Source organism: Chiloscyllium punctatum, chromosome 36, assembly GCF_047496795.1.
Source record: "Chiloscyllium punctatum isolate Juve2018m chromosome 36, sChiPun1.3, whole genome shotgun sequence".
NCBI lineage: Eukaryota > Metazoa > Chordata > Chondrichthyes > Orectolobiformes > Hemiscylliidae > Chiloscyllium > Chiloscyllium punctatum.
Genome location: NC_092774.1, coordinates 55,436,083 through 55,446,964, shown reverse-complemented (window position 1 = coordinate 55,446,964; position 10,882 = coordinate 55,436,083).

The window sequence follows — 10,882 nt, the reverse complement described above, 5'->3', positions numbered from 1 at the left end:
CGGGGCAGTGGGTGGGGAGAGAATGGACGGGACAGTGGGTATGGAGAGAATGGCTGGGGCGCAGTGGGTGGGGAGAGAATGGACAGGGGCAGTGGGTGGGGAGAGAATTCATGGGAGCAGTGGGTGGGGAGAGATTGAACGGGGAGCAGTGGATCAGGACAGAATGGACGGGGCAGTGGGTGGGGAGAGAATGGACGGGAGAAGTGCTTAGGGAGAGAATGGACGGGCAGTGGGTGGGGAGAGAATGGACGGGGCAGTAGGTGGGGAAAGAATGGACGTGGTCAATGGGAGGTAAGAGATTGGACGGGGAGCAGTGGGTGGGGAGAGAAGGGGCGGGGCAAATCTTGGTGTGAGAATGGTCGGGATAGAGGGTGGAGAAAGAGAGCAACAATGAATGACGGGAGAAGGTGGGGAGAAAAGGAATGGATGGGGCAGCGTGTGGGAGGTGAGAGAAAATGAGTGCAAAGGGGGGACTGGATTGGGGAAGGCAGAGGGTGGAGCGAAATAGGGAATGAATGGGGACAGAGGGTGTATGAGGGACTGGACAGAGGGCAGAGGGTGCAGAGACAGAATGGACGGGGTGGGGAGAGTGGTATGTGTGGGAGAGAGAGAGAAGGGACTGGTAGGTAAGGGTAGAGAGAGAGAATGGACAGGGGATGCTATGGGTGGCGGTGAGGGAATGGACAGGGGACGCTATGGGGATGATTGGATGGGGAGGTGAGCATGCATCCCACCCACTCCCAGCATCCCCTTCTCTGCACATGTGCAGTGCAGACTTTTCTGAATGACACGAGAGACTGGAACACTGTGTGAGTGCAGTCACCCTCACAGCCTGGCATTAGCAAACCACTGCCTTTCTGTTTTAAAAACTAAATAAAGGTGTGGGCTATACACTCAGGATGGCGAGATGTGGCTGAGAAACTGAACAGAGGGTCAGCACTTTCAGGAGAGGGGAGCTGGGCAAAGGCAGGAGGATGGAAGGATGAATTTGGGTTGGAATCCATTGAAAGGTGGAAGAATTGAGAGACAGAGATTTCGGGGAGAAGATAGAGAAGGTTGCTCTGTGCAAACCAAACTTCTGTCATCCTATTTTCTGCCCTGCACTGACAGCAGTGATCTGTTTTCTCACGTTATTAGCAGAGGAGGATTTGCTTTTCAGGCATGGACAAGAAATTTAGTCAGGGCCTGAATATCAGCAGTGTTTGAATCCAGGAGGGGAAATGTTTGTCTGCAGGAAATGATTTCAAATATCAACATGCATTGAGAATCCCCGTGAATACACGCAGCCTGCGTGGGAGTGCTCAAGGGTTCTAATTCCGGAGAGGACTTTAACTTTCCAAGGAAATGTGGACTAGTGTTCTCGCTATAGACGAGGCCTTCATTGGATCATTGAATCTGCCGAGTAACAACGACCCCTGCCCCGTGGAAACTCTATGGGAGCAAATTGAATTCCTCAAACTGATTGTAGTGTCACCATGATTGGGGAGAAGCCAATCGATTGCCGAGAGCTGGAGAGGGGATTACTCGCAGCGCCAGGGACCTGGGTTCAATCCCACCCTCACAGTGACTGTGTGGATTTTGCACTTTCCTCCCCCTCCCCCACCCCCTGTCCGCGTCGGTTTCCTCTGGGTGCTCGGGTTTTCTCCCATTTTCCAAAGATGTGCAGGCGAGAGTGGATTCTAAATTCAGGGATTAGCTGTGGGGTTATCGGGTGGGTCAGGGGGTGGGGTATGTTCTTTGGAGGGTTAGTGTGGACTTGGTGGGCCAAACGGCCTGTTTCCACAGTGAATCCCCCAACGTGTCTGCAGCCTGGCTTCCAGCTCCATCTCTCTGTGCCGAAGGTCCTCCAGTATGTGTATTCCTTCGTTTCCAGCACCTAGAACGTCTCACCTTCTGCAAATCGAAAGACAAGTCCCACCCTGCCCTCTCCAATGTGTGTTGTGTAACTGCTTAATCATTTTTAGTGGCTAAGCAAAGGCTGATAGCCAAGTTCGGAAACCAGGAGGATGGCCTCAATCACGACCTTGGGTCATTTCACATGACAGGGAACCCCACTTCATTGTTACGCTCGCTCTCTCTCTCTCACACTCTCTCACACACTCTTACATACTCACACGCTCGTGCAGAGCCTTTCCGATAGACATGCTCTCTCTCAGACACACACTAACACACCACCCCACTCACACCAACGCATACATCTTCGCACATGATTATACTCCATCACACACACACTTTACCCAGCATGCACACGCACATACACACTCTCTCTCTCATGCATGCACTCACACATTTGGGGTGAATTTGCATTTGCAGGATTATACAGTTGGAAATAGAACCAGTCTGACTCAAGATTGGGATACAGACAGATCTCACCTCATAGCTTTCATGCGTTGTTTGATGTGAGGTGTTACCTCCTTTTATAAAACATCAAGTTTCCTGGAGAACGTGACTTAAAAGAAGTTCTGGAATGTACATATTAATGAACTGAAATCTGCAGCCCATTTTAAAAGATGAAAGATTGAACAACTATCTAGGTTTCTTCAATACATCACTTATGTTGAATGACACTATAATGTTTTTGCGATATATTCTGTGTCTTGTGATTCTACACCACAGCTACCTCAAGAAGGAGCAGCACTTCGAAACCTAGTGCTTCCAAATAAACCTGTTAGAATAAACCCTGGTGTTTGTGAGATTTTAAAACTTTGTTTCCAGTGAATACAGCCCACACCTCCCACCGTTGCTAGTAAACTTTGCAATGCCAATGAAACAATGAACCTGAAGTCCTGAAAAAATATACAATTTGTAACAATATGAGCTACTCATTCACTGGTCCTTCTGAGACATGACATTAGTGCTGGAGGCTGAAAGAAATGAGCAGCTTTAAAAGAAAAACCTGTTGGACCTCACAGAGTCTAAGCCGGGCGGTAAGTTCAGGTAACCTTTACTATGACCCTATTTTGTTATAGCTTCAGATTTCCCCAGGAAAAAGGCTTACAAAAAGTAGTTTTTAAAGAAAACACCTCCAGCTCAAAATGCACCCACTCTCCCCTCCCCACATTCTTTGTTGGTCAGCTGAGTTGTCCGTTTGTAACTGGATCCCTGGTACAGCCGGGTAAAACATGCAGCTGGGATGACTGAGTGAACCCTTTCCCGCAACGGCAGTTTCCTTCACTAAAAAGGACATGATTGTATCAGATGGTGTTTTTTCCCCCTAAAAGTGGTTTCATCCTTAGATTATGAAGTCTAGATGACTGACCGAACTCCAATTCTGCCATCTACTGCAGTGGGATTCGAACCTGTGACGCCCCAGTGCTGGGTTGATCGGAGCACTCAGCTATCACGCCTTCCATCCCCTTGTGCCGGCACGTGAACTCGATAGTGCCTCCTCAGGTGGGAGGAGCAGGTGAAGCCCTTTTGGAACTTCCAGCAGGTGAATGGCCTCCCTCCAGTGTGGACCCACTGTGGGTCAGCAGTGCAGCTGACTGAGTGAACTCTCCCCTGCACATGGGGCACGTGAATGGCTTCTCCCTGTCTGAACCCCTTCCTGCACACTGAGCAGGTGAACGGCCTCACCCCGTTGTGAATGCGTCTGTGGGTTTCCAGCACCGATGGGGAAGGGAATCCTTTCCCACAGTCCCCACATTTCCACGGTTTCCCCATTGGGTGGAGCTTTCCTTGTGTTGCTCTGGGTTTGAAATTACAAACAGAGCTGGGACACAGTCTTTCCCACCGCAAGGGGTGTGATTTTAATTCCCCAATCTGAGGAAATGGTTTCAAGCACTTTTCACAGTCAGCGCACCGAATCTCCCTCACTCGGTATCTCAGTATTCTCCCTGCCACACCAGTGTCCAAAGTCTCTCAAGCAGACAAAAGTAAACATTTCTTCAGGACCATGGGGGCAATGCATGACGCATCTGACTCCACCTACTTGTTTCAATTCAGCTCACAGCTTCTTCACACATCCCAATTAATCTTCCTCATTGTCATGAAACCGGCGTATGGTTACAATTCCTAATCTGCAGGAATGAGAATCTTTTCACTGTCTCGCGTCAGTAAATGTCCCTGAGAACATCAGAGTTAAGTCACAGCGCTGTCAGAGGAGGGGAAGCTGAAATAGCCCACACGCTGCTCACGGGCACATTTCACTTTCCCCAACTCACCGCCCCAACCACTGCGGCTCTTGGGAGTGGAAAGGGAACAAACACCAAAACCCAGTCTCAGCTTTGTAAATCTTCAGGAAATAAGAACACTGTACATCCCTTCGTGGCTTCCATCCTGGGCTGACAGCGTTGATTTTTAATAGACAATAGACAATAGACAATAGACAATAGATGCAGGAGTAGGCTATTCTGCCCGTCGAGCCTGCACCGCCATTCAATATGATCATGGCTGATCATTCCTAATCAGTATCCTGTTCCAGCCTTATCTCCATACCCCTTGACTCGACTATCTTTAAGAGCTGTATCCAATTCTTTCTTAAAAGAATCCAGAGACTGGGCCTCCACTGCCCTCTGGGGCAGAGCATTCCACACAGCCACCACTCTCTGGGTGAAGTAGTTTCTCCTCATCTCTGTCCTAAATGGTCTACCCCGTATTTTTAAGTTGTGTCCTCTGGTTCGGCACTCCCCCATCAACGGAAATATGTTCCCTCCTGCCAGAGTGTCCAGTCCTTTCATAATCCTATACGTTTCAATCAGATCCCCTCTCAGTCTTCTAAACTCAAGGGTATACAAGCCCAGTCGCTTCAGTCTTTCCGTGTAAGGCAATCCTGCCATTCCAGGAATTGACCTCGTGAACCTACGCTGCACTCCCTCAATAGCCAGAATGTCTTTCCTCAAATTTGGAGACCAGAACTGTACACAGTACTCCAGATGTGGTCTCACCAGGGCCCTGTACAGCTGCAGAAGCACCTCTTTGCTTCTGTACTCAATCCCTCTTGTTATGAAGGCCAGCATGCTATTAGCCTTCTTCACGACCTGCTGTACCTGCATGCTTGCCTTCATTGACTGGTGGACAAGAACACCCAGATCTCTCTGAACAGCCCCTAAACCTAATTTGATACCATTGAGGTAGTAATCTGCCTTCCTATTCTTGCCACCAAAGTGGATAACCAGACATTTATCCACATTAAACTGCATCTGCCATGCATCTGCCCACTCACCTAACTTGTCCAGGTCACCCTGTGATCCCCTAACATCCTCATCACATTTCACCCTACCACCTAGCAAATTTGCTAATGTTATTGCTGATACCATCTTCTATATCATTTACATATCTTGTAAAAAGCCATTTTTAATGGCTGTCCAGTCAGTGTCGATTCGTTTTGGCTGAAAAGATCTTCCTTATCTCATCCCAGCATTTCTTGCCACAAAAAAACTGTGCGGCAGAGTTCATGTATATATTTCCTTATATGGTATTTTGTAAATTACATTCGTTTTCTGGTTGCTTGTATAGCGTATTTCAGGTTCATTAGCCGCTGTTTAAGTGTGTTGGTAGGTTTGTGGGCCACCATGATGCTGAGAGGGTTGAGTTGTCTGGACATCATTTCCCAGATGTCTTTAATGTAAAGTAATGTGGCTAGGGTTTCTGCAGACGTTGTTTCTGCTTGTGTCAGTTTGTTGATGTGAAATCGGCACACTGGGTTTATTGGGTCGGCAAAAGTGAGGACTGCAGATGCTGGAAACCAGAGTTTAGATCAGAGTGGTGCTAGAAAAGCACAGCATGTCGGACAGCTTCCGAGGAGAAGGAAAATCGACGTTTCGGGCAAAAGCCCTTCATCAGGAAGAGAGGCAGGACCCCTCCAGGGTGGAGAGATAAATTGGGGGTGGGGTGTGCTGGACCAAAGGTAGCAAAAAGCACAATAGGTGAATGGGGTTGGGGATGAAGGTGACAGATCAGAGAGGGGGGTAGAGCAGATAGTTGGGGATGGAGATTGGCAGGTAGGCGAGGTCATGAGCACAGCGCTGAGCTGGCAGTTTGGAATTGAGGTAAGGTGGGGGGAGGGGAAATGAGGAATCTGATGAAGTCTACATTGATGGCCTGGGGTTGAATTTATCCCAAGTGGAAGATGAGGCGTTCATCCTCCAGGCATCGGGTGGGGAGGGAGCGGCGATGGAGGAGGCCCAGGACCTACATGTCCTCGGCAGAGTGGGAGGGGGTTTGAAATGTTGGGCCATAGGGCGATGCGGTTGATTGGTGTGGGTGCCCTGTAGATGTTCCCTCAAGCGATGTCACTTAATTCTGCGAGCAGTCTCCACTCTCCCCAATGTGGAGGAGACAGTATCAGGAGCAATAATTACAAGAAATGACATTGTTGGAGACACAGGTGAAAGCCTTCGACCGACCACGGCCCGGATTCGATTTTAGGGAAGGGAAAAAATTTTCAGTAGAGCTATTAGTATCTGTCTGCATCTCCCTGGTGTTCGAGTGGTTAGGATTCGGCGCTCTCCCCGCCGCGGCCCGGGTTCGATTCCCGGTCAGAGAAACTGTTTTCAGGTGGTTTCCAGGCTACCTGTTCTTCTTGAATGCTCTGTACAGTCATTTTTTGCTCTTCGTCGTTCCTGGGTGCTGCAGTGTGTCGTGGCTCGTTGAAATCGTGTCCTGATTCAGATTTGCTTGTTTGTGCAGTGGTGATTGGTTCTGTAGTTAAGTTCTTGGTTTGCGTGTGTTGTTTTCCTATAGACGCTGTTTTGAATTTACCATTGACTGTCCGCTCGACTGTGACATCTGGAAATGGCACTTCGTTGTTGTTCTCCTCTTTTGTGAATTTTATGCCAGGAAGGATATTGTTGATGGTGTTGTAGGTTTCCTCTAGTTTGTTTCATTTTTTGATGATAAAAGTTTCATCGCTGTAGCGGACTCTAAGTTTGGGTTGGATCGTTGGAAAGGCTGTTTGTTCGAGTCTCTGCATTATTGCTTCTGCGAGGAATCCTGACGCTGGTAGTTTCAGGGTATTTCGTTGATTTGCTGGTAGGGCTTGTTACTGAATATAAAGTGGGTGGTAAGGCACAGTTCCCCGAGCTTGACAGTGCTATCTTTGCTGATGAAGTTGGTGCTGTGTTTGTGTCTTTGGTTCTTCGAGTAGTGTCTTCAGTATTCTTTGGCCACGTTGATGCTAATGGATGTGAACAGAGCTGTCATGTCAAAGGACAACATTATTCCATCTACTTCTGTCTCAGTGTCTTTGGTGATCAGGAATTCTTGGATGGAATAAATGGAGTGGAGTGAATCTTCGACTCGGTGTTTTAGCCTTCAGTGCAGGCCTTTGACTAGTCTGTATATTGGTGTTCCAAGCAGTGAGACTCTGGTCTGAGGGAGGTTCCTGGTTTGAAGGGGAGGAGATCAACAACAAAGTGCCATTCCTTGATGTCACAGTAGAGCGAAGAGTCAATGGAGAACTTCAAACTGGCATCTACAGAAAAACAATGCACACAAACCAAATCCTTAACCACAGAAGCAATCATCCCAACACCCACAAAAGAAGCTGCATCAGGAGATTATTTCAACGAGCCACTACACACTGCAGCACAGAGAAACTACGAAGAGCACAAGAGAAATACGTACATAGTGTATTTAAGGAGATCGGCGTCCCCAATAAACCCCCTCCACCGATTTCTCATTGATGCTTTCAAGTTGACTCTCAAAAATTCGGTTTGACCCTCCATTCTTTCCTGTTTGTTTTTTGTGGGTTTTGAAAGCTTTCGCAATCCTCTCACTGAGTATTGGAGTTGGGAGGTTATGTTGTGGTTCTCGAGGACATTTTTTCGACCACTTTCGGAATATTGTGTACAATTCTGGTCTCCCTCCTATCAGAAGGATATTGTGAAATTTGAGAGGGTTCTGAAGCACCAATGGGTCTACAGAGACGAAGAGGCCCTTCTGCTGCCCTGAGTGTGGGAAGGCCTTCAGTGATTCCTCTGCCCTGCTGACGCACCAGTTGGTCCACACCGGGGAAGGCTGTTTATCCGGCCCCAAGTGCGAGATGGCCTTCAGCATTTCTTCCCACCTGTTGAGACACTAGTGGGTCCATATTGAGGAGAGGTCGTTCTTCTGCCCGATTGCAGGAAGGGCTTTGCTCTTTCTTCCGACCTGCTGGCCCATTGGTGGGTCCACATGGGGGAGAGGTCGCTCAGTTGCGTAAATGCAGGAAGTCCTTCATCAATTCCTCAGGCCTGCTCATGCACCAGTCCGTCCACACCGGGGAGATGCCATTCTCCTGCCCGAATGTGGGAAGGACTTGACCCGCTCCTCCACACTGCTGAAGCACCAGCTGGCCACACGGGTGGATGGGGTCGGAGGGGGGAGGCCTTTCTGCTGCCCTGAATGCGGGAAGTCCTTCAGCAATTCCTCCGCCCTGCTGAAGCACCAGTGTGTCCACACCCGGGAGAGGCGCTTCAGCTGGCCCGAGTGTGGGAAGAGGTTCATGTTTTCCTGCAACTTGCGGAAGCACCAGCGGGGGCACCAGCGCTCCCAGCAATCAGATCCCACCGGTGACGCTGCCTTGAGTCACCCCCAAGGACTGAACCTCCTGCCAGTTCTGACAGTGGGTGCAGTGGGGGAGTAGGTAGGCTGTATTTGTTTTCTTCTGGACTGCAATTGCCTCCCCCACCCCCCACAACCACAACCTCATGGTGGCTCACGGTTGGCACTGCTGCCTCATGGCACCAGGAACCCAGGAATACTTCCATCCTTGGGGGTCTGTGTGCAATTTATGGAGAGTCGAAAAATGGATCTGATTGGGTTACTCTTCGGAGAATCTGTGCAGATGTGTTGGGCTGAAGGACCTGTTTCCACACTGTAGGAGTTCAACCATCATATGAGCTTTGTTTTCATTGGAAACTGCTGCACATTGAGCCAGGGACTGCACATTTCCAAATGAAATGATCCAGAGAAACCTAAGACTGCAAGAGCATTGGAGCAGAAGTTAGGCCATTCGGCCCATCGAGTCTACTCAGCCATTCGTTAATAACAAATGTAGTGCAGATGAGATTAGCTACAGTGTGGAAACAGGCCATTTGTCCCAACAAGTCCACATCGACCCTCCGAAGAGTAACCCATCCAGACCCATTTCCGTCTGACTAATATACCTAACTCTATGGGCAATTAAGCATGGCCAATCGACATGACCTAAACATATTTGGACTATGGAAGAAAACAGGACCACCCAGAGAAAACCCACGCAGACACTGGGAGAATATGAAAACTCCTCACAGACAGCCACCCAAGGCTGGAATCTCACCTGGGTCCCTGGCACGGTGAGCCTGCAGTGGTAAACACTGAGCCACTACATGTTGCAACCCGAAGGAGGCAAGCAGGAGGTTGGGAGAATACAGCAAGCCAGGCAGCACCAGGATGTGGAGTAGTCAGCGTTTTGGGTATTAACCCTTCTTCAGGACTGAACCGTTGACTTCTCTGTGAAAAACGATTTACGGGAATGTTGCTGGGGGTTGGAGGGTTTCAGCTACAGGGAGCGGCTGAATAAGGCGGGAAGCTGGATTTGCTCAAGGCTTGTATTTTTAACTCATTTAAATGGTACCTACTGTATGGGGTTATGGTTTACATTAAAACCGGAGGATCATATCAGAGTGTTTATATTTAGCAGTGGTAGTTGGTAAAATGCACTCTCTGGAGGAGCACCTTCTATGATGCTGCATTTCTTGCCCTCTGCCCTTCCACCATTTCTTATCTCCCATCTTGAATTTATATTTTTTTTGGTCAGATTTAATTTCATTTTAATCAGACTTGCGATTCACTGTGTGCTATTAATTTGTTTGCTCGAATATTGTAAGTCAAAATTAATGCTGTAATTTAATTTCTGATGTCAGAGTTTGACATTGAATGTGCAGGTGTGAATACCAGTAAGTTGTGAAAATAAATCAAGAACTTGTGGTTTTTAACAAAAAGAGCAGTTCACTGATATTCATGGCATTGTCTCTTTTGGGTGTGATGATTCAAATCGGACCAACAAACCGTTTCATGCAGTCATCCAACTGAATAAAAATTTTCTTTAATTTAATTAAAGAAAATAACTCTGGCGGGCTAAGATTTATGCAATCTATTTATAAGATTATGCCCATTGCTCCTGATATGGTCTCGTCCACATTGGGGAAACTTGACGCCAACTAGCGGAACATTTCAGGGAAGAATTCTGGGACTCTAAATCTAACCGACACACCGCCCTGTGGCGGAACACTTTAACTCCCCCTCCCATTCCACCAAGGACATGCAAGTCCTGGGCCTCCTCCACTGCCAAATTCTTGCTTCCCGACACTTGTCGGAAATACACCTCAACTTCTGCTCTAGGGCCCTCCAACCACATGGTATCAATGCAGATTTCATCAGTTTCCTTATTTCCTCTCCCCCACCTTGTCACAGATCCAACCTTCCAATTCGACACCAACCTCTTGACCTGTCATTCCTGTCCACCTTGCTTCTCACCTATTTACTTCACCCTCATCTCTGACCTATCACCATCAATCCCGACCTCCATCTATCTATTGCACTCCCATCTACCTTCACTCCAGCCCCACTTCCTTCCCATTTATCTCTCAGCCCCCTTGGGCCACCCTTTATTCCTGATGAAGAGATTATGCTCTAAACCAAGACTGTGATGAAGCGACATCCTCAACAAATAGGAAATAGCTCCCAAGACAGATTTCATCCCATCTTCTGTTTCCCAGTTCTTTCAGAAATAAGGAATGTCTTTTCCTTCCACTAGAAAGTGGTCTTCCACTTTGTGCTGTCTGAAGTGTTATCCCTCACCACTCCTTCAGACACCTTTAAAGAATCCTTTCAACCTGTTTTTCTAACAATTGTAGAGGTGACCAAAAGCAAACATTTCACTTCTCCTCAATGCCCCATTTCTCCTCCTATGAGCCAT